Source organism: Numida meleagris, chromosome 1, assembly GCF_002078875.1.
Source record: "Numida meleagris isolate 19003 breed g44 Domestic line chromosome 1, NumMel1.0, whole genome shotgun sequence".
In the NCBI taxonomy this organism is placed as follows: Eukaryota; Metazoa; Chordata; class Aves; order Galliformes; family Numididae; genus Numida; species Numida meleagris.
This window is the reverse complement of record NC_034409.1, coordinates 26255884-26283383: the sequence shown is the minus strand read 5'-3', so window position 1 is coordinate 26283383 and position 27500 is coordinate 26255884. Positions and strand designations below refer to the sequence as shown.

Here is a 27500-nt window from a genome sequence, read left to right as displayed (position 1 = left end):
GTCTTATTTATTTCCATGAATAATTGTTCCTATCTGCATCGTGAGTGCAATCAGTATGATTTGTTTTCTCTCCTTCTTTAGGGATCTTAGGACAGAAAGAAAAAGGACTTGTATCTGTGTGAATATCTGGAGAGGTCTTTGCTGAGCTCGTAAACCAATTTTAGGAAGTACACTAGGTCACCAATTCTGTGTTGTGGACATCCAGCAAATCTGTAAAGAAACAGTCAATTGTATTGAAAATTTAAAATATCCTGCAGCGTGCCAGTCAGTTGAGGAAACAAATGCACTATACATCCTCTCCAACACAACTCCTACAATCTTTAAGCTAAGTGTGATTTGTAGGAATTAGTTTGGGCAGCTCTCTTTGTAAGAGAATCTGTATCTGTGGATTTTACATCCATGAGCATGCATATTAGTCTCACAATTACTTCACCATCACTTTGTATTAATTTGTATGGAGGCTCTGCAACTATGGGGCAGTTCAAGCCTTAAGTGAATGTTTATTATTAGCTTACATAGTATGAAATGTTTATATATTGTTGTTATTTAGAATAATTCAAGCTTGAGGTTATATTTTAAATAAAACAAATATGGTCTGTAGTAGTCATGGTATGTTGCCCAGAGTAAGCTGCTTCGAATAAGAGGCCACATATCTTCTATTCTTCTATTACTGACCTCTAGACTACTATTTGTTTCATTAATTTGAGGATTTATTTAAAATCTGTAAACTGATTATCTCTTTTTATTTGTAGTGAATCCTTCCACCTGCTGGCTTTGGCTCTTCTTTGACAGGGTCTTCCTTCCCTGATTCTTTCTGCTGGCTTTTTATCTGTCATTGTTGTCTTGGTTTCTTTATCCTACCCTTCACTTTATGTTCCCTTCACCTTTACTCCTCTCATCTGTCTCTCTGGGCCACACAAACTCTGCTTCTGTGTATTTTTGACTGTCCAGCTTGATGCCTGTGAATCTTTTAGGATCTTTTACATGCCTTATAGTCTCTTTGTGGCTGTTGGGAGTTTAATATATGTAGTAAATGTTTTGAGAAGTCGGATGTTTTAATCTCAGAGTAGATGTAATCATATACAAAATAATTGGAAATGCCTTGTCAGAGATAGAAGTAGCGCACAGTCCCATCTAATAAGGGTGATACCAACTTCATTCAAAAGATGTTTAGAAGCTTACTTCAAGAGTTAAGATTTAGGTTGCGATATAAAGCCTGTATTCTTTCTTGGATTGCCCAGATGAACTAGAGTCTTACACCAATGAAGAGAAGAAACTTCCATGCGGTAACTTTAGACTATCTAGTTTGTGTACCTGTTCTGTAGGACGCAGTGAAATCTCAACTGCTTGAATATTTACCCATATTGTTTGACTTTTGTAGTTTGCCCTGGGCTGTGTCTGTGACAGCCAGCAGTACCCACCAACCTAGCTGAAACAGCTTATTTGAATGCCCCGAAGGCATTCAGGGCCAGGTTGGATGGGACCCTGGGCAGCCTGATCTAGTGGGTGCTGACCCTGCCCATAGCAGGGGGTTGGAACGAGTTGGTCTTTAAGATCCCCTCCAGTCTAAGCCATTCTATGATTCTATCCATGATCTCTGCTTGTTTGTGCTGCAGTCACAGAAATGGGTGCAATGAGTATGTGTTCCCTTACATATGGAAAGATCATTTTACCGACCTATTCTTTGCTGTATTTTGGTGTGCAGTTTCTATATTATATACCTGATCATAATTGTTCAAATTTTAATATAAATTGTAATGTTCAACATGTGTATTACAATATACGTATTTGACATTAAATGTATATAGATAAACATGTGGAATTTAATGTGCTAAACTTACAATAATTTAAAAAAATAATCTTATTCGTTAGTCAAGATGTGTGCAAAGAGGCTCTAGGAGAGTCCATTTAATTTCTTGTGGCTTACTTTGGTGTGTATGTTCTTTGTATATACTTAAATTCTTAAGTTTCATCAGATGTTTCCTCTCCATACTGCAAGAATCTAGCTGTACTTAAGCTCTGCTACTAGTTTTCACATTTAGAAGCCCTCATGCTGTAAAGTAATTTGTCATTTCAGAGTACTCTTTCCTTTGAAATTCTTTTTCAAAATGAAAAGAGGAAGGAAAGATTGCTGTTCCCTGTATGTCATATCACCAGGTATCCCATCAATAATAAACTTATTGTTTTGTTTTATTAATCTTTTTAACTGTATCCTAAAATACAGAACATGATAGTAAAACTCTCCAGTAAGAAAAAGAGATTTTCTTTCACAAATTTTCTTGCAGATGTCAGTGTCAGCCCATCACTGGGTACACTCCAAACCTATACATCTGTTTTGTGTTGCATTTTTTTTTTCCTGAGTCCTCCTACAAGCTTCAGAAGCAGTTTTTTCTTGCCTAAAAGTTGTTTGCCTAAAGGTTGTTTTGTGTTTTCAGGCCCTCTTCTTTTTCCTGCAGAATGTTCTGTGTTGCTCTTCAAGGCTTTGTTATGGGTTTCCACAGGAGGAATGCCCAAGGACCACCTATCTTCTCTTTCTCATAAATCACAAAAAAATCCATAAGAAACCATCCATTCCTAGACTTCAAGATTTATCTTCATAAATTAAGGTTAACAGTGAAATCTTTGATCTGACACAGGTGGCGCTAGTGTGAGCAAAGAAACCAGAAAACATTTCTAGGACCCTGAATGTTGAAGTGTTCAGTTTCTATGTTTTAACATGACAGTAATCATGTTAGGGAATTGTCATCAGCCTGAAATGTGGAGCAGATCGTATTCAGGATTTGCTCCTCTTCCTTCATAGACCCGACTTTCAGTGTAGTGGATGACAGTGCTTCCAAAGTGAGCTTAGCTCCAGTTGAGGAGGTAGATTTCATCTTCTCAATCTATATCCTTGGCATAAAGGATACATGTGAAGTAAATGCATCATTAATACCAATTGTATGAAATTTAAGTTGTTTTAATCGTGTCTGAAGTATTTCTTAGAAATCTTCATAAAATCAGAACAGAAGCTTTGAATTGTGGATTTAATGGAAGTTCTAGCACTGCACATAAAATACAGGCAAAACTTCAAGAAAGTTTTACTTTGGAGAGTCGTAACATTTGACAAAGACTTGTGTAGTTGTTTCCAAGTACATCAGTGAAGATGGTAGAATTTATCTAAATTATGTGCAGTCGTGAGATACCTAATGTATTTCTTTTCTTTTAGGAATGTCTTTAGCCTTTATCCATTTAGTCTCGCATGTTTCTCAAAGTTTTTTAAGAGTACGTATTAATTAGAAATTTGCCACCAAACTCGGAGATACCTTTTGAAATTTCTGAGATGTAACTCAGAAATGTTAAGCAAAATCTGTACTGTGCTATATATCCTAAAGCATTGACTTAACACAGAAAAACAAAGAAAAATGGGTAAATTTATGCATTCTTTTTATTCCCTTCTACTTTGTATGAATCCCTAAAATTCCATTAAATCACTCCAACGTGATAGTTACTGAGAGATATGCTTAGCATACCTGGTGAATTTTGAAAATGAAGAAGAAAAATGGCCTTGTGGGTTTCAATGACAATCAATATTAATGTTTCTTAAATACGTTTTAGTGAGTAAATGCCTCGTGAAAGTTAGTTTTAAAATTATTTTCTGTAATTGATCCATAGAAAAAGAATAGAGTTATTGTATTCAACAGCAGAAGAGAAGGCGACAGTGGCTTATTAGATTGGAAAGGATGAGGAACTACGAATTGTACTGGGGGCTCAGGTAGGCAGAGACCAGGAGAAAGAATGTAAATTGTGGAGTGGGAACTGAAAGTTAAGAAGCTTTGGAGCCCCTTGGGAAAGTAAACACTTTGGTTAGGAGCATCCACATTGTTCCAAGCACAGCAGCCTTTGTGACCTGCGAAGCCCCTAGGACAGACCTTCCCACAGATGACACTCCTGCATTTCATTTCTTATCTCTCTCTCGCCTTACTTGACATTCCCTCTCAAATAGATATCCCCACTTCTTTACAGCCCCAGCCCGTCTTTCTTTCTTGAACTTTTACAGCCCCAGCTTTCCAGCTCACAGCCTGGATTTCCACTGATGCCTGTCCTTTTCTGTTGGTCACTGCCACCTCTAGCCATGGGCACTCATCCTTGCCTGCTGCAGCTTCTGAACTCTTCACACATGGAGAAAGCATTGCACTAAATTCTCTATGGAAAAAAAAAATGCTGCACTAACATGCTACTTCATTGAGCATCAGTACTATGCTCAATGAAACAAAAGAGAATAAGCTTAGGAGGCTGAGAGCAAAATTATACTTAGAGGTATAATCACAGTGCCTAAGCTCTCTTACTTTTTAAATTCAAATAAATCAGTATTAAAAATCCAAAATACAAACTAGGAAGCACATTTATGTATCTGATGTGGTAGGTCTCAGAGAAGTGCAAGATAAAGACAAATGTTATTAATTCTGGAAAAATATACTGTACTGTATTTTTAATATGTGTATTATATGGTCTTTATAATATGCATTGCACAAAGTACTTACATGAGAAAGTATGAATAATGCTCTCGGGCCTTAAAAACACCATGATCCAATTTTTAAAGAGTCTGGTTTTGAAGTGTAATTGTACAAAAAATACATGTAAGATGAAGACTGTCAAAAATACTTTGTCATTATGGATTTGTTTTGAATTTGACCAGTAATCTGTAAGATTAGAGTTGGATAGCTAGTGTCAGCTAACACCAGCTGACTGTTCCATACAGCAAAAACAGTAGAAGTATAGCAGTCAACACAAGGAAAACATACGTTTAACACAATAAATTTGCACTGAAAAGTGCTTTAGGCAACAAGCCTACTTAATTGAAGAGGACGTAAGCACATGTTTATCTGCTGTGTTTAATAGAGAATATGTAATACATTCCTAAAAATAAGCATATAGTTAAAGAGCTCCACTCATGCAAAAATAATAATTTAACAGGAGTTGTGGAATAAAAGCCTGTGTATTTTCTTAAGTATGTAATTTGAGGATCTTATTTCACAGTCATAAAATGTCTGAACTCATACTTTAGACAAACGTTATGTTTAACATGTTGTATTGTTACTTCAGATGTCCAGGAGATACAGTTAATGCCTTTCAATTTTCTGCACCCATCCTTTCATCCTTATTTATACAAATAGTTCATCTAATGTCTACAGAACTTAGCAGTACGTAAGTTAACTGCATGGTAAGATTAGTGAAGTTTCTTACAGTACATGTTTTTCTGTATTCCAGCACAGTGAGATGAATTGAAATATCACCACTCAATGCCAGGATTCTTTAAAGAAATATTTTAGGCTTTAGATTACCAGACTTCAAGACAAGTCGGTTCCAACTCAGTGTGAAGTAAACATATTTATATATTAAAAAATGAAATTGAAGTTGTTTATTTTTCAAAATAGCTCAGTTTAAATTTAACATTTGAAGATTAACATACTTATATAGCTCTAAAACTGCTGCAGTCTATTATAAGACTTTAAATAAATTTTATCAACCTGTTGCATCAGTGAATCGTCTTCACTTTTCAATTAAATGAAGGCTGCTGCTTTTTTAATTGCTGTATGAATCAAAGGAAGACATACTAAGTTTCTGAGTCTAGTTATTCTGTGTAAAAATGTTGCCATGTCATCCATTTAAGTGTCTGTCATTAAAACATTTCTAATTAGAGTGAATGCTAGTATTTACCTGCTTTTTTTGCAGAAATATGTTTCTGCTGCACAGAAACATATTTCTATTGTCTCTCAATGAGCATTCTAAATCAAGACTGAAAAATCCAGTAGTAACAAAAAGAGCAGTCTAACTTGTTTTCCTTTTCCTGATTGTGTTAGTGGCAGTTGAATACCTGACTCATCTTAGAAACCTTGGAAGGACGTTTATGTTTCCTTAGCCACTTTTGAAAATATGCCTCTAGTTATGGGAAGTTACTGGCCATTTCATTCACCAGAGTAAAATATTTTTTGTATAGTAAATGACTAAATTTTAGGTAATTTCATAATCTAATAGATACAAAACTGTTAGAATACTACATTGAATCTAATTCTAATTTCCATCTCAATGCTCTGTAGCAAGATTAAAAGAAAGTAATATTATTTTTTAAATAAGAAATATATCAAACTCAATTAAATGTTAGGGGGAAAAGGGGGAATTTATTAGCAAAAAGAAACAACTAATTTAATGTAAGAGCTCATGTTCTGTTGAGCAGCAATGTAGCTTTGTGGTTCAGTATGTCAGTGACAGGGAACTTTTTGGCAGACAAACAATTGGAAAGTGCAAATACAAAACAAGATTAAAAATCTACTATTTAAGTCAGGGATTCCTATTTACTGGCTTAAATTGTGATTAAAATTGGTGATTTAAACCATTTGATTTAAATCAATCCATCTTGTTGCATGGCTGAATAAGACTTTTATATGAAAAATATAAAATGTACAGCACTTAATGGGGCTAGAATAACTCTCTTGAGGCTTTTCTTTTTCCTCCTGATAAACATACCGCAAGCCTTTAATAGTACGTTATCTTTATCTGAGACATCTAAGTAATGATAAACAAGAATTTATCATATATACACACAGAGACATATATTGGGGCACAGAACATGCCCAGTGTTTGTTTGGGGATTTTAAAAACAGAGGAGTGAATTAGATGGCTAGCAGGCCAGGCTGTGGAGCTGGTTAAGCTCACCCTCAGAATGTGTGTCGGCTTCCCTCCTGGTAGAATTGAAAGGCTCCATTTATATTTGCTCTGTTATTTTGATGTGACAAATGACGGTCATCATTTCTGTGGTTTATCTGGTGTCTGGGTCATTAAACACTGAAAAGTGGGTTTTCAGGTATTTTTAAAGGTGACTCTTAGGGAGATACTTAGGAAGGCCGTTGGTGCCTCAGAAGGCCAGCCCTCCCAGGTGCATGGCCTGGCTTCTGGTGGGAAGTAGGCTGCCATGGTCTTGTGCATGCGGCTGGGAATATTGAGCGTGTTGTGCTCTTCCAGTTGGCCACGGGGCTGGCAGACCTCAAGTGGTCTCTTTTTTTGCAGAAAGAGTGGTCAGTCTGAAGCTTTAATAGATGAGGTTGGACAAAGATCTCCCATGGTGGAAGCCCCTGAGATGGTGAGGAGCAGCCAGGTGCCTGGGCCCCATCTCATCTTGTCCCGTTGCTGCTTTTGCTGCATTTGTTCAACTGCAGGCCAGCACTGCCATGCCCACGTCTCTTGTCTGCAGCAGCTGCATGACATCTGGGAAATAAAAATAAAGCTGGGAAGAGTTACTTGGTTTTGAGTGGCCAGACATGTTGAGCAAAGATTGACAAGTTTGCAGGGAAGCAGCTGAGAGATGGGAGAGGCCAGCTAGTGTTCAGAGGACGGAGTGGTTTTGGGTGGTGAGCAGCACACTGGGGAAGAGAGTAAGGAGCTGAATGAGAAGGGGAAGATGTGTGGCCTGAATCATGTTTTCTGAAGCACTTTTTCATTACTGCATTCTTGCAGTATTCTCTGCATCCTTCCAGTGGTATCATTGTTTTCCGATACTTACTAAGAAATATACATTATGCTAAGAATGAATTTGCCTAAATACACTTAGTGGGATGTACTTGTGGAAGTATTTACAATTGCAATATATATGTGATAATGATTTAAGTCTATTTTTTAATATTGCTATTCTTTAGCATGATATGCTTTATTACCCCGATTCTTTGTCTGCATGAGGTTAGTATGTCAGGTAGGAGCTGTGAACATTGTCACAGAAACTGTGTAATGCTTCCTGTCGCATAGCCATGACACATAGGATGTATCATCTCTCCTAGTTTGAACAACCTGTGCGTTCATCAACTTGGATTTGCTGTGAGGGTGCACTGTCTGCCTTTCTTCCTGTATGGAGTTGTCAAGTGCTTGGTTGGGATGGTTTGTAGGTGCAAAACACTTCATAGCAACAGACCAAATGCAGTAAAATTCAAAATGAAAATACAGTGAAGAGAGGTGGTATTAACATACGTAACTTAAGGACACTGAGTTATTAAAACACTGATTTATACTAAAGTATATTATATATAGTGCTTAAAATCTCATCCTTGTTTATATACAAGGGAAGAGTTCCACCCTGAAACAGAAGAAATATTTACAAAACTAAAAAGACAACCAGAGAAAATGCTCCATGTTTCAAGACTTTAAATAATTATGGACTGGTAGATTATTTATTTATTATATATTCTGATTTTACAGGGTTTGTAAAGTCTTGCTGGGAAATTCTTCCATTGCAGATGCCTTCCATTACCTATAGAAAGCAAAGAATAGCTGTGAACATTAAATTACTAGAACAGAAGAGTATCTTATTAAATGTAAATTAGAGTTCTGTTCTGAAGCTAGTCAAAAAGGAGGTAAATTTTAATACAGCAGCTCTGCCATGTGTAAGAATTTGTAATAACAAGCCAAAATTAAAACAGAAAGGGGGAAAGGGGTTAAAATGAATATCTGTACTTCACTGCAGTGCATCTGATTTCACCTGTTTCGGCTCAAACACTATTATAGGATTTTTTTTTTTAAAAATGTTTTTATTAATCTCTGAAAATGACAGGTGTCAAGAGCCTTTTGTGATACACATACAAAAAACTTGCGGTCAAGAGGTCATATCACTGCAATGTATTAGGCAGTAGCCTTCTCTCTTGTGGAATTTTCCTTGTTTGAAGTGTTTCCAATGAAAGATACTTGCTGTAATGCACATCAGTAAAATGATCTGTTTGGGAACAGCTTTACATGGGAGAGGAAGCAATGAGAATACTTTGGTATTGTGTATGTCTTCTCTCTTAACAATTGCATGTTCTGAACTCTCTGGGATGCTATAAAGAACACAAGGGATATATGGTGTACAAGAACATATGTGTTTTGGGATTGAATTTAATAAATATTCTCTTCATGAAAACAGTTTCTTAGGTTTTGTATTTTTTTTTCTTTATACTCTTTAAAGAAAATTCTGATGCTCTGAATTTCACAAAGCTGTCTTTTAGTAGTTTCATTGTATTTTATTTGTGGTTATGAGCACAATTTGTAAGAAAGTAAGCACAGTATGCAAAATAAGATGTTTACACACGCACAAAGGAAACAAAAGTGGGATGGTTTGAAAACTTGCTTTGATGTGCTTAAAATGAAGCCAGCTGTTGTTTTAAGACAGGTTTCAGAGCCTGTCCTTCAGCTCTGCATATGTTTCCCAAGGAGAATGGATAAATTCTTGAAGTACCAGTCTTTGGACAGGTACTTCACTGTAGTTGCATATTAAGCAAGAAAATCATTAGGAAAAAAAAAAAATAGTGGCATTTTCAACATTTGTATGAAGTTTAGTTTTGAAAATGTGACTTTTTTTGTCTCAAACCTCTTGAAATAGTTGTATGATATGGTGATCCTGCTAGAGAAGGTTTATTTTCCATTTTTGTTCAATTGTTTTGGATAGGTGTAGAGAAGGCAGATTAGTGACAAAATTACAAAGATAGGTTATAAAGCAGCTTTGAGATACCCACATCAAAGTAGGGTCTCTAATTAGGGATTTAGAAAAGCTGGATTATAAAAATGGGAGCCAGTCAATTGTTCATAAAGGGCCCTGAGGGGAAGAGGAAGTGCTCGATTAGATTTGCCATTCCCCAGCACCATGCATAGGAGAAAGTGGGAAACTCCAGGAGTGTGTGCTTTTTAAAAGTCAAGTAAGATGAGAAGAATTTGTTTTTCTGTTTTAGGCAGAGGCAAGTTTTTTCTTTCCTCTGGATAAGGATGAAGAGCAATACTGCATCCATCACAAGAGTTTTAATACAAGGAAGTTCTCTGAGATTTACATTGCAAATCGATAGAAAAGTATATTTTGATTTTTAAAATAATACTTAATTTCCTTTTGTACCTGGACGTCTGTGGCTGTGCAGCGTGTTTATGTGTGTAGATATCTGAGAATTTACAAGCAATTTCTAAGTGTCTATAAAATACAAGTTTTCCCGTGCTTCTTCACAGGTTTGAACGAAGGGAAAGGAAGAGACAAGAGAGTATTATGATAATTACCAAAGCTGAAGAGTTGGGTAAAAGATACTGTTTTTTTTTTTTTTGTTTGTTTAAAAATCTCTTAGAAACATAGTAATTTTACATGAGATTGAAAGAAGACTGCAAAGGCAGGGTAGGCAACTGCATCTACAGAATGAAAAACAGGTTTGCACAGAAGATAGGGGACAGTAATTACAGGCAATAGAAAGGCAGCAAACATGGAAAAAATGGAAGAAAAGTGAGAATAATGAAATGGAGAGGAATCTATGTCCATAAAAAATCTTTGCAAATAGTATTCTTAAAAAATACTTGGTATTATGCTTCTAGTCCACATTTACTGATTAAATAGATGCATTTTCAGTATCTTTGAGCATCAAGGACTAGTAAGAAATATGAAAAGAAGGAACTCAGAACAGTATCTGGTAATGAAGAGTTGAAGAATTACATCAGATTTGTAATTGATATATAAACACTATTCCTCACTGATACCTCATTTTAAGGTATTCCCCAGAATGCACAAAACATTATATATCAAGATCATAGCAGTGAAATAGAGTTCTTATGAACTTTTCTTCCTAGTTAAACTGTCTATCTGTAACAATCTGCTGAAAATTGTTATTTTGATGCGTTTTGATGTGTGATGATCTTCAGGGGTAAAACTGTAGGGCTAGCTGTTATATCTAGGGTGGGATGCGAATAAAAAATAGAGTTTAGCTTCATGCTTTGTAAAGATGAACAATTTGGAGAATAGACCAATTCTGAAATTCGGGTGTAATGTCATTGTCAGCATTAAATATGTGATTACCATTCTAGCATCTGCAACAGGAAAAGGAGAGAGCAAACACGTAATTTACTCCTGCAGTCTTTTAGCTTTAGCAGTATTTTTAACAGAAGAATATCAGAACCCGTGTGAAATGATACAGAAAAAAAAATCCTGGCTCTAGGAGGAAGGGAAATGCAGAAGGAAGGGCAAGGGAGTATACAGAGACAAAGAAAGAACAAACAGAAACAGAGGAAAAAGAGATTGCAGGAGAAGGAGTTCATAGCGGCAGATCTACAATGTTGACGGAAATGTACTTAATTTGTACTCCAGACTTCAGACTGCCTTTTGTCTGTCAACCTAACAATGTGCACACAGCTTTTAATATCCATGGCATTAAATAGTTAAGAACAAAGTTCCTGTACTTCACATCCTAGAAATATATTTCCTTATTTTTTATGAATAGTGAAGACTGGCTTGGAGACTGAAGTTCACAGCTTTGCTTCCTCTAATAGTTGTATGCCTTCAATGCATGAATAATAGTTTAAAAGTTTACAGAATTATAATAGAGTGTACATGGGAAAGCAATAACATAATGATTGAACTTTGGCATGTGACTGTGTAAATAAGAAGTAGTTGAGAAATGTTCTTAAATTTTTTGAAGTAGAGCTCCTTGACAGTATTGTATGGAGTGGAACGGGAAGCTAAAGTAATCTTATCAAAGATATGCAAATGAAAGCTTGAAGTAAAATCTCTGTTTTGAATTACTGAAATCTCTCTAAACCCAGTCTTCATTGGAAGATGAAGTAGTTTTCTTAAGGAAAGCATCCTCAGTTATTAACGTAATACAAGGGTGAACAGCTTTTTTAAAAGCTTGTTGAGTCTTTAATAGATTAGTTTTTTGTTCCTGTCCCAATGTTGCTATAACAGTTTTTAGCAACTTTTATGTTTCTTCACTGGTTTGGAGCATTAACAATGTTAACTCCCATTTTACAGAAAGTCAGAGATCACTACAGTTTGCAAACTTGTATATCAGTGTCATGTATTATAGAAGTTGAACATGTGCATTGAATCAAGATTATAAAATAACAATTCTCAACATCTTTTTGTGTTATTTTTTTTTTACCAATAATTTTCTAATTCGTTACAAGAAAGCAATGAATTAATTTTCCATAACAGAAAGAACAGGAAGGTAGATTCAGTCTGTCTGCCTAATATACAAAAATACATTAATGAACACAAAATAATTTGATATAGCTTAAAAAAAGGAAAGGAAAGGAAGAATGAGAGTTAATAGCTTCTTGAGTTTCTTTTTTTTCACCTTACGGAATGAGTGTTCTACTGCATTCTAACTAGTCATTTTTTCATGGGTAAGTATAGCCAAATTTTTGTAAATAGACTTCTTGATTTGGCAGCACTGATAATTGTTTTATTGTTGTTTTTCAATCATAAAGCTAAAATGAAGCGTTTGGCCCAACTTTAGAAAAATTAAGCCTACCTGGGATCAGTAGCTGATTTATTTGTAAAGTTATCTTTAAATCCTTAGAAAGATAGCTTCATGCTTCTTTTTAAATACTACGTCTAGAAGAAAAACAAGGAAGGCTGCCATATTTTACAGTCTTAATGCCATTTTCACTCAATATGAATACTGGAGCCTTTTGTATTACTGCTTTCTATTCAATGTAGAATGAACATTTGTATCTAATAATTGCATAAGATACAATTAAAAGTAGTTCAGTACAGCTTAGTTGCTCTAGCCAATACGTGTATTCCCTTAGTCATTACAAAACAAATATTTGTCATAGGATTGTGGTTCATAGAAACAATGCTACAGGAGAGAATGAGCAAAATAGGAAAAGTCATTTCCAACATGCCAGCAGCAAAATATTTTTATAGTGCTGTGTTCATGTGCTTGGCCACGCACCTTCTTGGCTGTTGAGTAGAGAAACTGATGTCCACTCAGCCTTCTCTTCCTCACAGTAGCACCTTGGTATCCAGCTCCATGTTATGTGGGCCTTCCTTTTTTGTTGGGGCAGATTGTGGCTGTTTCAATAGAAAAGATTTATGCTTCATTTTTGTTGCTCGGGTGATGTGAATCAATTGTATTCAGGGATGAATATAGACCATTGATTTTAGAGGAGTTTGTATCTGCTCAGCACTTTTTCAGTCTCTTCTTTGGGTATCTCAGGTTTAGGCACCTACAGTTGAAAATGGTGGCCTAGATGCATTTGCAGAGATGAAAGAGCTTGATGACATTGGTTTTTAGTTAAACTAAGGTAATGATGATTCATCGCCAATTTATTTCCAGGCAAAACAGGCAAGTGTTCCTCATCACTTAGGCTTAACTGGAGTACAGGATCCAGGAAACTGTGTCCCATGCTCTCACTGAATGGCTGCCTACCTTTTGTTGAAATTTCACTGAGCAAAACTGAATGCTGTCTTTAGAGTAGCACTTTTCTTTTCTTTGGCATCAAAACATGAACCATACTTGACAATACATTTCAGATGTTTCTTGATTTGACCTGCCATAATTCCTACATAAAAAGAGAAGGACTTTTTTGAGGGTAACGAGAATTCAGAAGTGATAGACAAACTCCCTTGGGTAATTGCACTTTTTTTACCACTATGTCCTGTGGATTGCTGGTAGGCAGAACTGGAAACAAGTTTGTTTTGCTGCTATTCGTTAGTAAGTAATTACATCGCACATAATAATTTATACAATTAAATTGTATAATCATTTTGTTAAGATTTGCTTCACAAAAGCATTTTAGGGTGGAGCCAGAACTAGATTTTAGAAATCATTGATTCCAAGCTCATTACTGATTTTGAATGTCAGAGTGCCTGTAGTTGGTAGCAAAATGTAATTGCATGTCATACTTTTACATGTAAATGAACATGGCTTGTCTTTGTTGAAGTCCAGGTGCGATTCCCTAATTGTGCCTACTGTGCTTTTCTGAATTTCATTAACATAGCTATGACTTAAATCTTGAAACTATCATTGCTGTGTGTCTTCGTATTCCATGAGCATATCACAGTAACCCTAAACTAAACAAGCTCTTTAAGGAAAAAAAAAAACTTCATCAAACATTTCTTTGTACCAGAAGAAAAAAGAAAAAAAGTGTATGTACTTATCCATGGCTATAGTAGTTTCAGTGAATGGTATTCCTACTGAGTATTAAGCATCACCATCATCACCATGAATTTCTGAAAGCGTATCTTTGAATGTCTTTGAAAAGCAGATTTGTTAAAATCTCATAATTAAAATCTTTAAGTCTTTCTCAATCTTAGTCTTCCAGAGAAGTAAAGATTAGTTAAGATCGACTTCTCAATTTTGTCTCAACATCTTCCTCATTTTCAGAAGTCCATGGGCTGAGTCTTGAAATATTTTTGGTACTTGCACAGTCATAGAGGGTTTGCATGATTCAATCTGTTGGTTTGTAGCAGTTCCCAACCAGTAATGGTTTAGTGACTAGAAACATTCAACTTGTATTTAGGAAGTATTCTGTGACCCTTATCAGTTTATAGAAAGGCGGTAATAGCAAATGCCTATGATCCAGACCACATTGCAATCTTTTCAAAGTAAACCCCCAAAAAGAACAAAAGGCCTAAGAAAAAAAATACTCCTATTACTAATCTGTTGTAAATGTCCTGTAAAATTATTTGTGAAGGTGAATAATTAAGCTGCTTAACATAGCTGTATTAATTTTTTCTCTCTTTGTAAGGTAGCCACAAACAAATTAATTTATGATTTGGAGAGACAAAATATAGTTTAATCTCTGTTTATAATTGTTTCTCTTGTGTTTCAACCAAGTTCACGGGAGGAGGGGAATGAGGCTACCATAAGTATCATTTTTATTGCATTATACTAAATGGGGTAAGAGTAAACCCAGGAAATCTTGATAAACCATTTGTGAAATACATGTTATGTGTATATATATATGATTATGTCATTTCAGTTCACATGTAGGAGTCTTTGATTTGATTATTACATTGTCATTACTGATACAAGGATAATTTCCAACTGAGTAGTTATTAAAAATTGAAATGTTCAACATTTCAGACAGAAATGTTTCAACTGTTTTATATTTTGAGAATATACTAAAATATAAGACCTCTGTATTGTATGAATCAGTAGTTTGCCAAATTTTGTAAATGCTATTTAAGGCATATACAATCCTGTATACTTTGCTGTTATGAATGTAGAACTGAAGTAATGGAAAAGATTTCCTTGGTCGTCGAATTCAGTTACCTGTTTTTAAAAAGAAATCTAAGAATTTTATCGCTATCTGCATAAGTTTGTCCAGCTGTAGATGCATGCATCCCCACAGAGTTTGGATTTTTAGAGCTAGCAAACTTGCCAATGGAGCATGCAAGTGGATGGGGAGAGGGATAAGCAATAAGCATTAGAAAATGAATTAAGAAGCTCTCATAACACAATCAGAATAATTCAGCCCAGAAAATAACCAACCAACCAACCAAAAAAGAAAACAGCAAAAACCCAAAGCCGAAATACCAACACCAAAAACCCAAAGACTGCACACAAAATGCTCATTTCCTTGCCTTCATTAGACTTTCAGCTTCACTGAAGTCAGAATTTCACTGGGTTCCCACTGCCACAGTAACAACCAATATTAAACTAGAGTAAAATAACTCTCTTGTTTTCTATAAATCAAAGATGTTCACATAAACAATTACCTATTTGTGGCAGACTGCCAAGCGTGTATTTCTTACTGTAACCACCAGTGATCATCATGGGGATTGTCGTGCTTTTCCCTCTTGGAATCTACATTCCAGAATAATTGTGCTAACAGCTTATTCACAGCTTGTTAAATGATACTTGAATCAGGGAAATATTTGGGTAAAATTTGGTGCTTGCAACGTAGTTCATGAACACAGCAGACAAGCAGAAGGTTTAAGTGCTGCGGTAACAGATTTATTCAGCTTGATTCTGTAAAATTGAGTTGAAGGCTGTGACTGAGACCTCATTAGAACAATTAGAAATACTACATTGACTCAAACAAAAGATTAAGAAAAGGATGCATATATAGCTTCCTTACCTTTAGTAGTTTCAGGATCTTTCTCTTTCCCTTTCATTGTTATGGATCCATTTATGTTCACGAGGCTTTGCTAATAATATAGTAAATGAGTGGCAGCCACTTAAAATTGTTTCCCATGTAGTATTAATGAGTAGTATGACACAAACGTTCTGTTTCATACCTCAGTTAGGATTTTGGATAGGACCCATAAAACTTCATAAGTAACCATCCTCCGTCCATCAAGGGAGAAGTGCGACATGCACATGAGATTTTAGCCCAACCTATGATTAACCAAATAGTTTCCCTCCTGGTTGACTGTTGCTTAAGAGGTAGGTGGTCTCCGGGGTTCAGAATCTTTGTGAAGTCTGGTTTTTGTCCATTCTAGCTACAGAGCAATGGGAATCTTGAAGTCTTAGCTTGTGCTGCTTTATTTATAACCATTATTAAGTAACTGTATGCATGCTTTAATTGTTTTTAGTTCTTTTAATGGAAAACTGTTGTTAAAATTACTGAATTTATGACCAAATGCGAACATATCTTAATCTAACTGCAGACATAGGCTAGCACATGAAATATTGAAATTCAGCTCTTTATTTCTCTTATCAAGAGATATAGCAATATTCAAACAAGTTTGCATTTGAAAAATTAGTAGTCTTTCTTTTATCTATGTCAGGAAGACCATGGTTTGCCTACAGGTTCCTCTGTATTTTTAGCCTGTTGGTGGCAAACAATTTTATATGCAATATCTCCCCTGACTTAGAGTTGCAAATTGATTTCTTGTACAGAAAGTATTATTAAAACTTTGGTCAAGATTTCTAATGTTTTTAGTCACTAAAGCAGAACTATTTATAAAAGGTGCCTGAGAGCCTGGCTTGATGGAATTAGTGATTCATGTTTAAATATTTTATTGTGATGCCATTAATCACGATCCCTAAATGTTCCTCTTCACTGTTTTTCTCCAGAGGATCCTCAGCACTTTATGGGGTCAAGTAATAATATGTGGTGATGGTTGCTAACAGCCTAGTGCAAAAGTCAGTATCAGTGGCATGGCAGAACTGGAAATACAAAGCCTCCTCTTGCAGCGTCTTAGACCTTAAGCACCTGTTAAAGTAGAAAATCGGGCAAATGTGGGTCAGGATGTTTAGGTCACAGTAAAACAGGGAGGGTAGATGTTCATTTGCTCTTGAATCAGCATCCTATATTTTGGGGGTTATTTTTGTTTCATATGGTAAGAAAACACAACTTAATCTCAAACCAGCAATCCAAATTAGAGCAGTCCAGGGCATGACTGTTCATTGATTTCCTATTTGATTATGAGTGAACAAAAAATAAAGAACTCTTTAAAAATCTCTTGAAATCCTATTGAAAAGGATCAAGAAATGGAAAGCATTAGGAATATAGTGGTGGTCCCTTGATCCACCTCATTAGTTCAATGGGATTTCAAAAGTGCAGGGTTTAAAATGTTGTTCCCACACGTTTTTTGAATTCTAATCAAAAGGTAAATCGATCAGCAGTAATGTCTTGGATGTAAAGCCTGCAGTTTAAATAGCTAGCCAGAAATTGCCCATAGTCTTCTTGATACATCTTTAAAACAATTGCTGTGTGATGGGGTAGCAATCATTGGAATGATAAGGGGACTTAAAAGTATATTTCTTTCAGAGTCATAACAATAAAACAGAGTTCTACTTGCACTTTTTGGAAAATAAAACTGATTTAATGTAAAAACAACTGAGAGTGGCTTCATCTTTGGGAATTATTTTTGCTTAAGATTTCAGGTTGCAAACTGCACTTGGCAAAGTGTTAAGACTGTCATCATTAACCAACACCCAACCACAGAAAATAATATTTTGCACCTACTAGAATGTTTTTTTGGGTAATACACAAACATTATTTAAAAAAAAATTGTGTTGTAAAACAAAAAAATGTTGATAATGCATTATTGTGAAAAGTAAATGTAATTTCTGAATAGCATTATAGCAGATATAACTAGAAGCATTGCAGAAATTAGGTAATCATTTTACAAATATACCTTCTATTTTTTTGAAAATAGATTATCATGTTTTTAACATTTTTCTGTATAACATTTCTATAACATTATTTACCCTAATTACAAAGCAATTCTGTTTAAGAAAACTCTTGGACTCTTCATTTGCAGTTCTTCCAAGGAGGTATTTTATTTAACTTTGAAATACATTTTACAGTAGAGTTAGGTCTTCTGATGTTAAGGGATTCAAATGAGTAAAAATCAGAAAGTACAAGTTAACAGTGAGTTCTGAACTGAAATACAGTGAGCAAACAGTGTTAACTGCCCTGCCGTGTGGGGTTATTACCAGAAGAAAGGAAAATATCATCATAGTCATCCTGAGAACTTCTTCTGTATTTTCCCCCTTTAAAAATTTCCTTCAGAGGTGGAACGCAGTTCACAATTGAAAAACTGAGTATTTTAGTTCAAGTGTTAGTTAAGAGTTAAAACCAAAACAAAGCCTGTAGAAACTGATTTGTTAGGTATCTGATTCCACTTTGGATAGGAGACTTAGGTTTTGCCTGCTCTTTATTTTGCCTAATAAATTCATTCTTCTGTCTGTCTTTAGATGCATACCCCTACCTGTAATGTGTCTAAATACTGTTTTTTGACATGATTATCAGTAGAAGATGTGAGAGTATATTTTACCTAATTCCATTTTCTTTCTTGGGAAGAGATATATCACTATATTTCTTGAATTCGTATGAATAGATTTACATGTTCAGGACCACACTCATTTAAAAAGAAATGAAAAAATAAAACACGTAGCAGGGGATAGTCTATGATAGCATGACTTTCAGGGTTCATATGCAGCTGGATAAGATGTTGCAGTCCTTCTCAGATGTAGGATCTTGTTGTCACTACTTGTATTACTTTTCCTTTAAAACTTACTCAAGTTTGTGATCCCCATTGTACATGGTACTGTATCAGTACAACGAAAAAGCTTTCCTAAAGACCCAAGAATGTTGTCTTTTTGAAGAGGCTTTGATAATTATAGAAAAAAAACAGGTGCAAATATCCTGCAGTATAACTGAGTGATAGTCAGTGTCTGTAGTGCCATCTGTATTACAGGAATGTTCTTTGCAGCACAGATATTTCTAGTGATGCTCATCTCTGAAATCTTATCTATTGTTCATCATGATAATCATACTGAACTGCCTCTGCCTCACTATGTTTTTACAGCTGCTGTGCAAAATGGCTTTTTGTTATTAGAACTTTCTATGATGTTTTCAGCTCATTCTTCTTAGAAAGAATCCTCAGTTTACTGTGCTACTGTGTCATGTATACCAGTTGAGGGATTACAGGAAAGGCTGTGGTGACAGGCCCTCAAAGACAATAGGAGCCCTATCTCTATAACTCACCTTACAGGGGTTCTTTTGCATTTATTTCTTTCCAGTTCTGTTTATTAGAGAACCCTATCAACTTGCCTGCCCTAAACGTCTTCCAGGTTCTGAATGTTAAGTCCTTCTTCCTGCCTATGGGAGCCCTGTCTGCAACGCATACAATGGTAAAAACATACCTCCCCTTGTCTAACAGGGCACTGAAAACTGGGAAGGCAGTTTCTCTTTTTCTGCAGCAGTGTAAGCTGTTACGACAGAATACAACACTTCCAAATCCTACAGAAATAATTATGTACCTTTCTGTTCCATAGCATGGGAACCAAAGTCTATGCTTCAGTCCTGGTTATGTCCTGTACCATGCTTCAAGCAGCAAGGAATGGGCTCTTGCAAATGGAAGTAAGCCTTTTTAGAAGAGGAATATCCCTCTTCTTCATCTTAGATTCTTAGAAAAATCCTTACCTTAAAAATTGCGGGAATGTATGTATTTTTTTTAAACTGATACGATGAAACCCTGACCTGAGGAAATGTGTTACTGTTCACTTAGCCAGCAGGTAGATGGGTATGTTTCCCATGTTCAAAAATTTGATTTTAAATGATTGCTGACTTGGTTTTATGATCTTAAGTAATCTAAAATGACATTAGCTTAACAGTGCCATGAAACAGATGAGTCTTCCAGTGTCCAAAGCATTAGAAGTTGTGGCCTTTGGTCCCTGCTGGTTATGTGTATGTTTCTTGTTTCTGAGAGGTGGTATATTCTTTTAATGTTCTGAAGGGATTACAAAGGAAACTATATATATTTGAGAAACACTGTGCAGTTTTCTAAACTAATGAAACATATGGTTCATGTATGCCTGAACTACATGGAGTTGAAGCTTGGAGGGATTTTTCTTCTTGCAAATGGAAACAATGACAAAAAAATTAGCAGTGTTTCTAAATCTCACACTTACAGTCCCAGTTAAGCAGTGATTGAGTAGCTCTTATTTCCACACTTCTTTACTTGAAGTTTGCAGTGTAAGCAATACTTGAGGCAGCATTTGCATTTGCTGACTGCTCTCGCACCTTGATGACTTCATTAATTTCTGTCTGAGGCTAAAGAAGGAGAATAAGTTTTGTTTTTTCTTTCGACTGACCTGATGCTTTTTATTAGCTCTACGTTGAGTTCAGGCATGTCATCATTTGAAATGCATATACCATGTTAAAATTTACTCAGTTTAATATGCGTAAAAACAGAATGGCTGATTGCCAGTGGAAGATGCAGATTAATATTCTAAAAAGGTTATATTCCTCAACAAAATTAATAAACTGCAACTATAGTCAGTACGTCATTACATACACAGTGTTAATCCTTACTCATGTTCCTATTTTTTTCTCCTAACTTTGAAGAAAATCATTTCTAATTTCTGAAGCACCTTGTTCTTCTTGCATAATTCTGGTCACTTCTGTATTTTTTTTTTCAAGGCTTTAGTGTGACTGGAGATAGGAGGATTTCAGGTGATTTTTCCAATACCATTACACAAGCCTAGTAAATTTAGCAAGGTGCAAGTTACGCAGCTCAAGGGAGAGAATTGCATCATTAGTGCACCCATCCTGCTTGCGTGTACTCCTAAAGGGAAGAGAACAAATTTAGAGCTTGTGTGGCTCCCTATCTCGTTCCTATCTCAACTCTGCATTGACAAACCCAGCTGCACAAGTTTACCTGGAAAATATCCTTTTCAGGGAACAGACCCCACAAAGCCACTGAGGAAGGGTTGCCATCTTGTGAGTCACTTCAAGGCCTGGCAATAGTATATTGGTTCTGCTCAGGGTCTGCAGGGCGTAACATCGTGAGCCAGCCAGGAGCAAATAAGTATCAGAGACATTTTCAAGCCCTACTAACTGCTTAAATGGTATTTCAGATATTATGCATATTTGTTCAGCTGCCATTAGGTTCTGTGTGAAAAATCACTTCCCTAACACAGCTGCCCATTTTAGTTGGTTAAATGATGACTGGCAGGTTGTAGAAACCGAGTTCAGGGAATCAGGGAGCAAATTTCATACCTTGCTCACCAGACGTTCAGCCTGTAAATTATGTGAGATAGGTACTCTTTTAAAATCAATACTAAAAAGTATACAAAACTTGATTAAATATGGTGTCTGCATTTATACTGGCTTCTATAGCTGGAAGTCTTTTTATTGGAGTTGGTAACAAAAATATTTGAATTCCGAGCATTATTTGATTCTTTTCCCATTTCTGATTAGTGAAAACAATTAATATAGTGATGCTCTGTTTCCATTTCAGGGTATGTAACTGTTTCTATTTCAACAAAATTATTTATGCCCACACAGCAATACTTACTGTTTCTCCTCTGTTGCTTCTTATTTAAGTTATGAAGTTTTGGTTACTCAGTCTTTCAACCAGGGAGTGAAGGCAATACTATATGATTGAAATGACCAGTCACAAAACACAGATGTCTAATAAATTATCTAAGAAACCCATTCAGCAAGTGCTCTGTAGGCTGGAATTTGTTTTCTCAGACTATCTGGGAAGTCTTTTGTAATGGCTCAAGCATTAAGACTAGCAGTTTTTGAACATCAGATAACATTCAAACATAAATAACTCAAACAGTGTTAATTGCGATTCATCAAACAGCCAGAAAATCTTTTTGAATGTAATAATTATTTGCCTTCTTATTTTTGTATTTAATTGAGAATGCAAATATCAAAATAACTGTAGTGTGTGTACATAACCAGCAGTACTGCCCTATTAAATTTATGACTGTTTTCTGAAAACAATACTATTTCACTTTCACTGTCAGTGTATGAAACACTGATCTATATTCACTCACGTAACTTGTACTTTATCCATGAAGCACGTAAAAGCAAAAATATTTCCAGTTTAGCAGCAGTCTGGCTTATATGCCTTTGGGGGCTGCTTTCTTCCTGCAGCTCTTTTGCTTCTACTTCTTCCCTCCTTGTGATGATTATCAGAACATTTTGGTAATGGTGCTTTTAATGGCTTGCAGGTTATCAGAGTTGTTGGTTATAGATAAGAAAAAAAAACAATGTGAAAGTTATGCCTTAGACTTTACCTGCTGTTATAACTGAATGCAACCGTTAGGTTTCTACATACAGCTGTACCTTTTGCTGAGGAGCTGGGCAGTGAGGTGGGCTGTTGCTGCTAGTCAAATGCACACGGCAATGTGGGCATTCTAAGCATGCATGTCCTGTGCTACTTATAATCTCCCTGCTTGTTTTTATCAGAATCTTCTCTTGTTTTGTTGTATTACCATGTAGGTCCACCTTCTCTCATGCAACATTTCTCTTTCTTTTGTGGTTCTTTTTTGTATCAGCAGTCAAGCTTGCCTTTCCCTGACAATTGTCAGTGACAGTTTTGAGAGCTACTTCAGGAGCTTGCTACCAGATGCTCTTCTCTTTCTGGTACATTTTTCATTCTGTCCTGCTCATTTTACATGTCTCCATAATATGCTTTTTTAACTTCTTCCAAAAGGGAAGTTTCTTAGATAACTCTCTAGTTCTTTGGCCATTTTTCCCAACAGTTCTTTTCACTTTATATTCATTGAGGTGGCCAAACACACACTTCCTAACCTATCTGCCTTTGGAGGGCAGTTGTGTGGTCTTGTTTATATTTCACTTTCCTTTGACAAACTATACTCTGTGAAACATAATTTTAAAACCTTAGGGTTTATATTCATCAGTTTCCCTTTGGACTGCTTTCTTCCATAACTTCAACCTTAGAAACCCACCTTGTTTCTGTTGTAGTCAGTTGCCTTCCGCAGAGGATTGCATGTTCTTCCATTATTTGAGGGTTCTGTACCATCTTCCGAGCGTCTTTCAAAACTTACTGCAGCAGATCCATGCTGTTCTTCCTTCTTTGCACTGATTTTGCCTGCAGGCTGAAAGTATTAATGTTTTTATCATGCTTGTTTCACAGAAGCTTCAGGTACTATTTGTTATTTTTGAAGCTCCATTTTGGACATAAAGACTAGTGTACTTCAGCAGTCCTGCATCACTGTACCACTGATTGGTTTGAGACACAGGTATCTGGACCAAGTATTTTTTTAAGTCTCTGCACTGTGCTGTGATTTATCTGAGATTTGTAATTTTCTCTAAATTTATTTTGCTGTGGAAAAACTCAGTTTAGAGCAGGAATTATGGAAAACAATATAGTTGCTAGTTATACTGTTCAGACATGGCTTAAAATTGGCACAGTAAGTGTTCTCTTCTTTGGAAGGAAGAGTTTTTTTTTTTTTTTTTTTTTTTTTTTTTAATGTGAATTCTAATGTCATTGTATTTAGACTAAAATTGTAGATATAGTTCCCACTTGGCAATGAACAATGTAAGATTGGCTTGCTTGTTTGTAACGGCATTTACACATAATATGCACACTGTTTGCTAACACCTTTCCTGACAGCAGCGATAAGCTGCCTAGGCTGGCAGGAGAGTTCACCTAGCAGAGGGTGATAGATGAAAGGTCCTTTTATGAATTACAAACTGAGAAGCTGTAACATAAACAGAACTGCTTTCAAAGAAGTACTCCTTCCTGTGTACCTCTGCAGAAGTTTATACTTTCATGCTGTAATCTACATCTTATGCAGAATGATCGTACAGTTTATGTCTGAACGTTAACAGCTAAGAGGGACTTGAATCCTGATCTCTTCGAGATCCATGCTGCTCAATTATTAGGTCACCTCCAAGTCATCTTTTATGTTTGTTAAATGAGAAACAAAATGTGGTTTAGACATGATAAAAGCTGTGGGATTTTCATAATTGAATTTTCTGTAGATTTTTTTGCTGTGAGACATCCTATGCAATGTATTTCTCCATTTGACTCTTGTCAAACTGGATTTAGAAAGTAGTGAATACATCCATGATCATAAACAATAAAGAAGTAAATATTTAACAATAAATTCTTAGGATGGTATGATTTATTGATTCTGATGAGGAAGACAAGTTTTCATATAATTAATACCAAGCAACTCATCAGTGTGATTTCAAACATTGTAATAATCACTCATGTGAAGGTTATACCCTGTAAGTTTCTGCCACTTCAGTAGCTGTTCCCACTTCTGAAGACTTCTTCTCTGATCTATACAGGAAACAAGGGAAATAAATCTCTTTGAGGTCAACTAATTTAAAGTTCTTTGCACTTTTCCCTCCTTGGTCGTTGAAGAGGATTCTTTGCCCCTCTGAGTATTTCACTGAAGGATCTGGTAGCAGGACCACAACTGTTGATCTCTGAGAATAGCAGTACTGATTGCTTTTTCTCTCATGCCTGCGTTGGCCTTTCCATCTCCACCTCAGTCTAATCTCTGCATTCAGACTGCACGGCTATCCATTACATAGTCATCCCTTCTATGTTCCTGTTGTCTACAGCATTTTTCTGGCTTCCAAAGACCGTAAGATTTCCAGGAGTTCTCTTCTTTGGAAGGAACAGTTTTTTTTTTTTGTTTTGTTTGTTTGTTTTTGTTTGTTTGTTTTTAATGTGAATCCTAATGTCATTGTATTTAGTCTAGTCTAGTCTCTCATCTCTGCTTCTATTTGTTCTCTGCGTCTCTCATATCTTGTGTAATTTTTTCTTTTTGTTCTCATGCACTCCCTCCTTATCCATAATCAGACCCAAAGAACTGTGGAAGAAAGGAGGATTTTGAATTTTTTACAGGTTTCTAGAATTTCCTGATCTTCCCTACTCCCTTCCTCGTATTCTCTCATCTCCTGGATGGTCTTAGCTAAACCAGTTTCCATTCTGCCGGTTAGTCCAGCCTTCCTTGTTCATTCCTCCATTTTTTGTTCAGCCACCCTTGTAGTTTCACCTATGCACCCTGCTAGGTTTGAGGGGAGTTCATAAAAATCTGTAAATTCATTATGTGTGTTGCTGTCCCTGAAGGTCACATCCAAGCAATTTCTACAGCAAGTTCAGCAGTGGCTAGTCAGTGGGTGCACTGAAGCTCTTGTGTTTTTAGTAACCATGATTGCTTTGTTTGTCCTTGCCTTTTGCTCTTTTCCTACTGTGTGTTTGCATGATCTTCTTATGACATGTGTATATGGTGTCAAATCTAATGGGGCCCTAATTTAGGCATGTGCACAGTGCTGTAATTAATTAATAACTCCATCCTTTGTTAATCTTGACAACTGCTAGGAGGCTGAAGGGCACTTGGCACCGCCATCTCTATAAATGCAAGATGTTGACATTAAGTTATGTTCTACAGACTGGCACATTTTCACGCAGCTAATGCCCACAGATGCTTGTTTCTCAGACATTCATGTTTCTGTAACAAAACAATCTCCATTATAGGCGCAACAAAAGTAGCGGTTTCAAAGTGTCTGGAAGTCTCCTAGCCTCCAAAACACTGTGGGTGTTCCTTACAGGAGAGCAAACTCAGAGTTAAGGACAGTGCAGTGAGAGCCCTTCCTGTACCAGCCAGCAAAGAGGGGGGAGCATCCTTGAGCTCTACCTGTTCCAGGGGAAGAGGAGTAGGCCTTAGTAGCTGGCTCCCTTGTTCTCTGGCCTTACGTCTGTACTGATGAACTTCTAGAGCTGCTGCTGAGTCAGACGTGATAAATTTTGTTACTAAAGCAAAATAGAAATAAATTTCCTACTGCCTTTGAATTAAATGTCTTTAGTGAGATTAACCAGTTTGGATAATTAGGTTAATTGAGAGAATTGATACATAGTGTTCACACATTGAACCAAGCTGATGTAATAGCTGGTAAACTGTATAGGAAGAAGACTTGTCTAATTTGTTCAAATGACACAGGTAAAAATGCAAAGCTGTTGTAATTACAGACATTATGAAATTTCAAATGCAGATTCGGATTTAAATTTAAGAGAGGAATTTAGCTGAAGTTTAGAGACATGGATGCAGTTTCTAATTCCTCAGAGGGAAACATAACAAAGTGAATTAATTTTGTTTTATTTTTAGTTGTAAGAAACTCTAGCTAATATTACCTTGTTTTCTGCTCTTAATTACCCATCAACATTGTTGTGCTCTTCTATTCAATAGCTCAGTAAAAGTTTTCCATTTCACTAATTTTTTGTAGTAATGATATTTTACTGGTTCCAATGGATGGATTGATTTCATCGAGAATGACTTAATTCCTCCACTTCAGAGACATACTTAGGTATAGATGATGGTTAGGATGGTATACAAAGATCGCTGACTGTCATGCTGACAATGTTATTTCATTGTCTCATTGTAATTTCCCTTTTGTCTGTTCTGCACGTATTCATGTAATTCATGTGTCTTGTCCTTGCCTGGTAACCTCTGAGGGGCAGAGATTGCCAATGTGTTCAGCATTTGCGGAGTGCCAGCACAATAGATTTCTAGTCTATGACTTAGGCATTTTGATGATATAAATGACAACAGAAGTGGCTGGAGTTGTGGCTGCAAAATACAAATGAAATTTGGATGTGTTATGTGAATAACATACTGGAAATTATAGGGACTAATGAAATCATGCCAGAATTGAAATCAGAATCTAGTGATTTATATGCAATTTAAAATAGGGAGACTCTTTCAGTATTGTAAGGTGAAGTGTTTCTGTTCTCATTTTAGCATGTGGGCTTGCCTCTCAAAAATGTGTGAGGAAGCTTCTAAGGACCATAAACCTTTTCACACATAAATAATATCTATTCAATGTATATATTTATGCATTGATTTCATTATAGATAGATTTGAGGGTAAACAAAAGCACACAAAAATAAGACAACTGTTTCTTTTTTCAAAGGAAAGAATTATTTCCATATAAACTAAATAAATCCATCATAGTGAAAAATCAACCACATTATGTCAGAGATGAGGATTACTATTGAGATAATGTAATGATCTTTATATTTCCTTGTTTGGTAAGAGTTATTTAATTGTGCTTGCCTCTCCTTGAATTAGCTAAAGGGACCATTCTTTTGCCACATTTATCAATCCTTTTATCCTTTCACTTCCATAAATGCATGCGGTGACTCACTACAAGAGGCAACTGAGTGAGCTGTACAGTGATAAATTTTTCTTGTTAGGAGAAATTACGTTCACTAACTTGAGCTACTTCAGCATGAAATTGAAAAAGAATCATTTTGTCTTAATTTACATTCTTGATTCAATGAGAAAAATGTAGATTGGTCCAAGAATACTACATAGGCTTTCCTTTAAAAACTAATGGTAAACTGGACTGGTAACATAAGAAGTTCATCAAATAACACATCTCATGTATTTATGATATTAGGTTGTATTAGTTCTTATGAGTCACTTTAAAATATATACTTTTTGGTCTTTCAGATCCGTTTACTGTTTCAGTTACATCTTTATCAACAGTGGTATGCATTTTTCATTTCT

At 35.9% G+C, this 27500-nt stretch overlaps 1 protein-coding gene and 1 long non-coding RNA gene across 2 annotated transcripts in view; one reads left to right on the top strand and one right to left on the bottom strand.

The window, feature by feature from the left end:
• Positions 1–27500, top strand: part of FOXP2 (forkhead box P2) — a 356192-nt gene that overhangs the window by 173912 nt on the left and 154780 nt on the right. The window lies entirely within an intron of this gene.
• Positions 22926–27500, bottom strand: part of LOC110392620 — a 10267-nt gene continuing 5692 nt past the window's right edge. The window contains exon 3 of the long non-coding RNA XR_002434513.1: positions 22926–23069. This is a non-coding gene — a long non-coding RNA (uncharacterized LOC110392620). The remainder of the gene's footprint in view (positions 23070–27500) is intronic.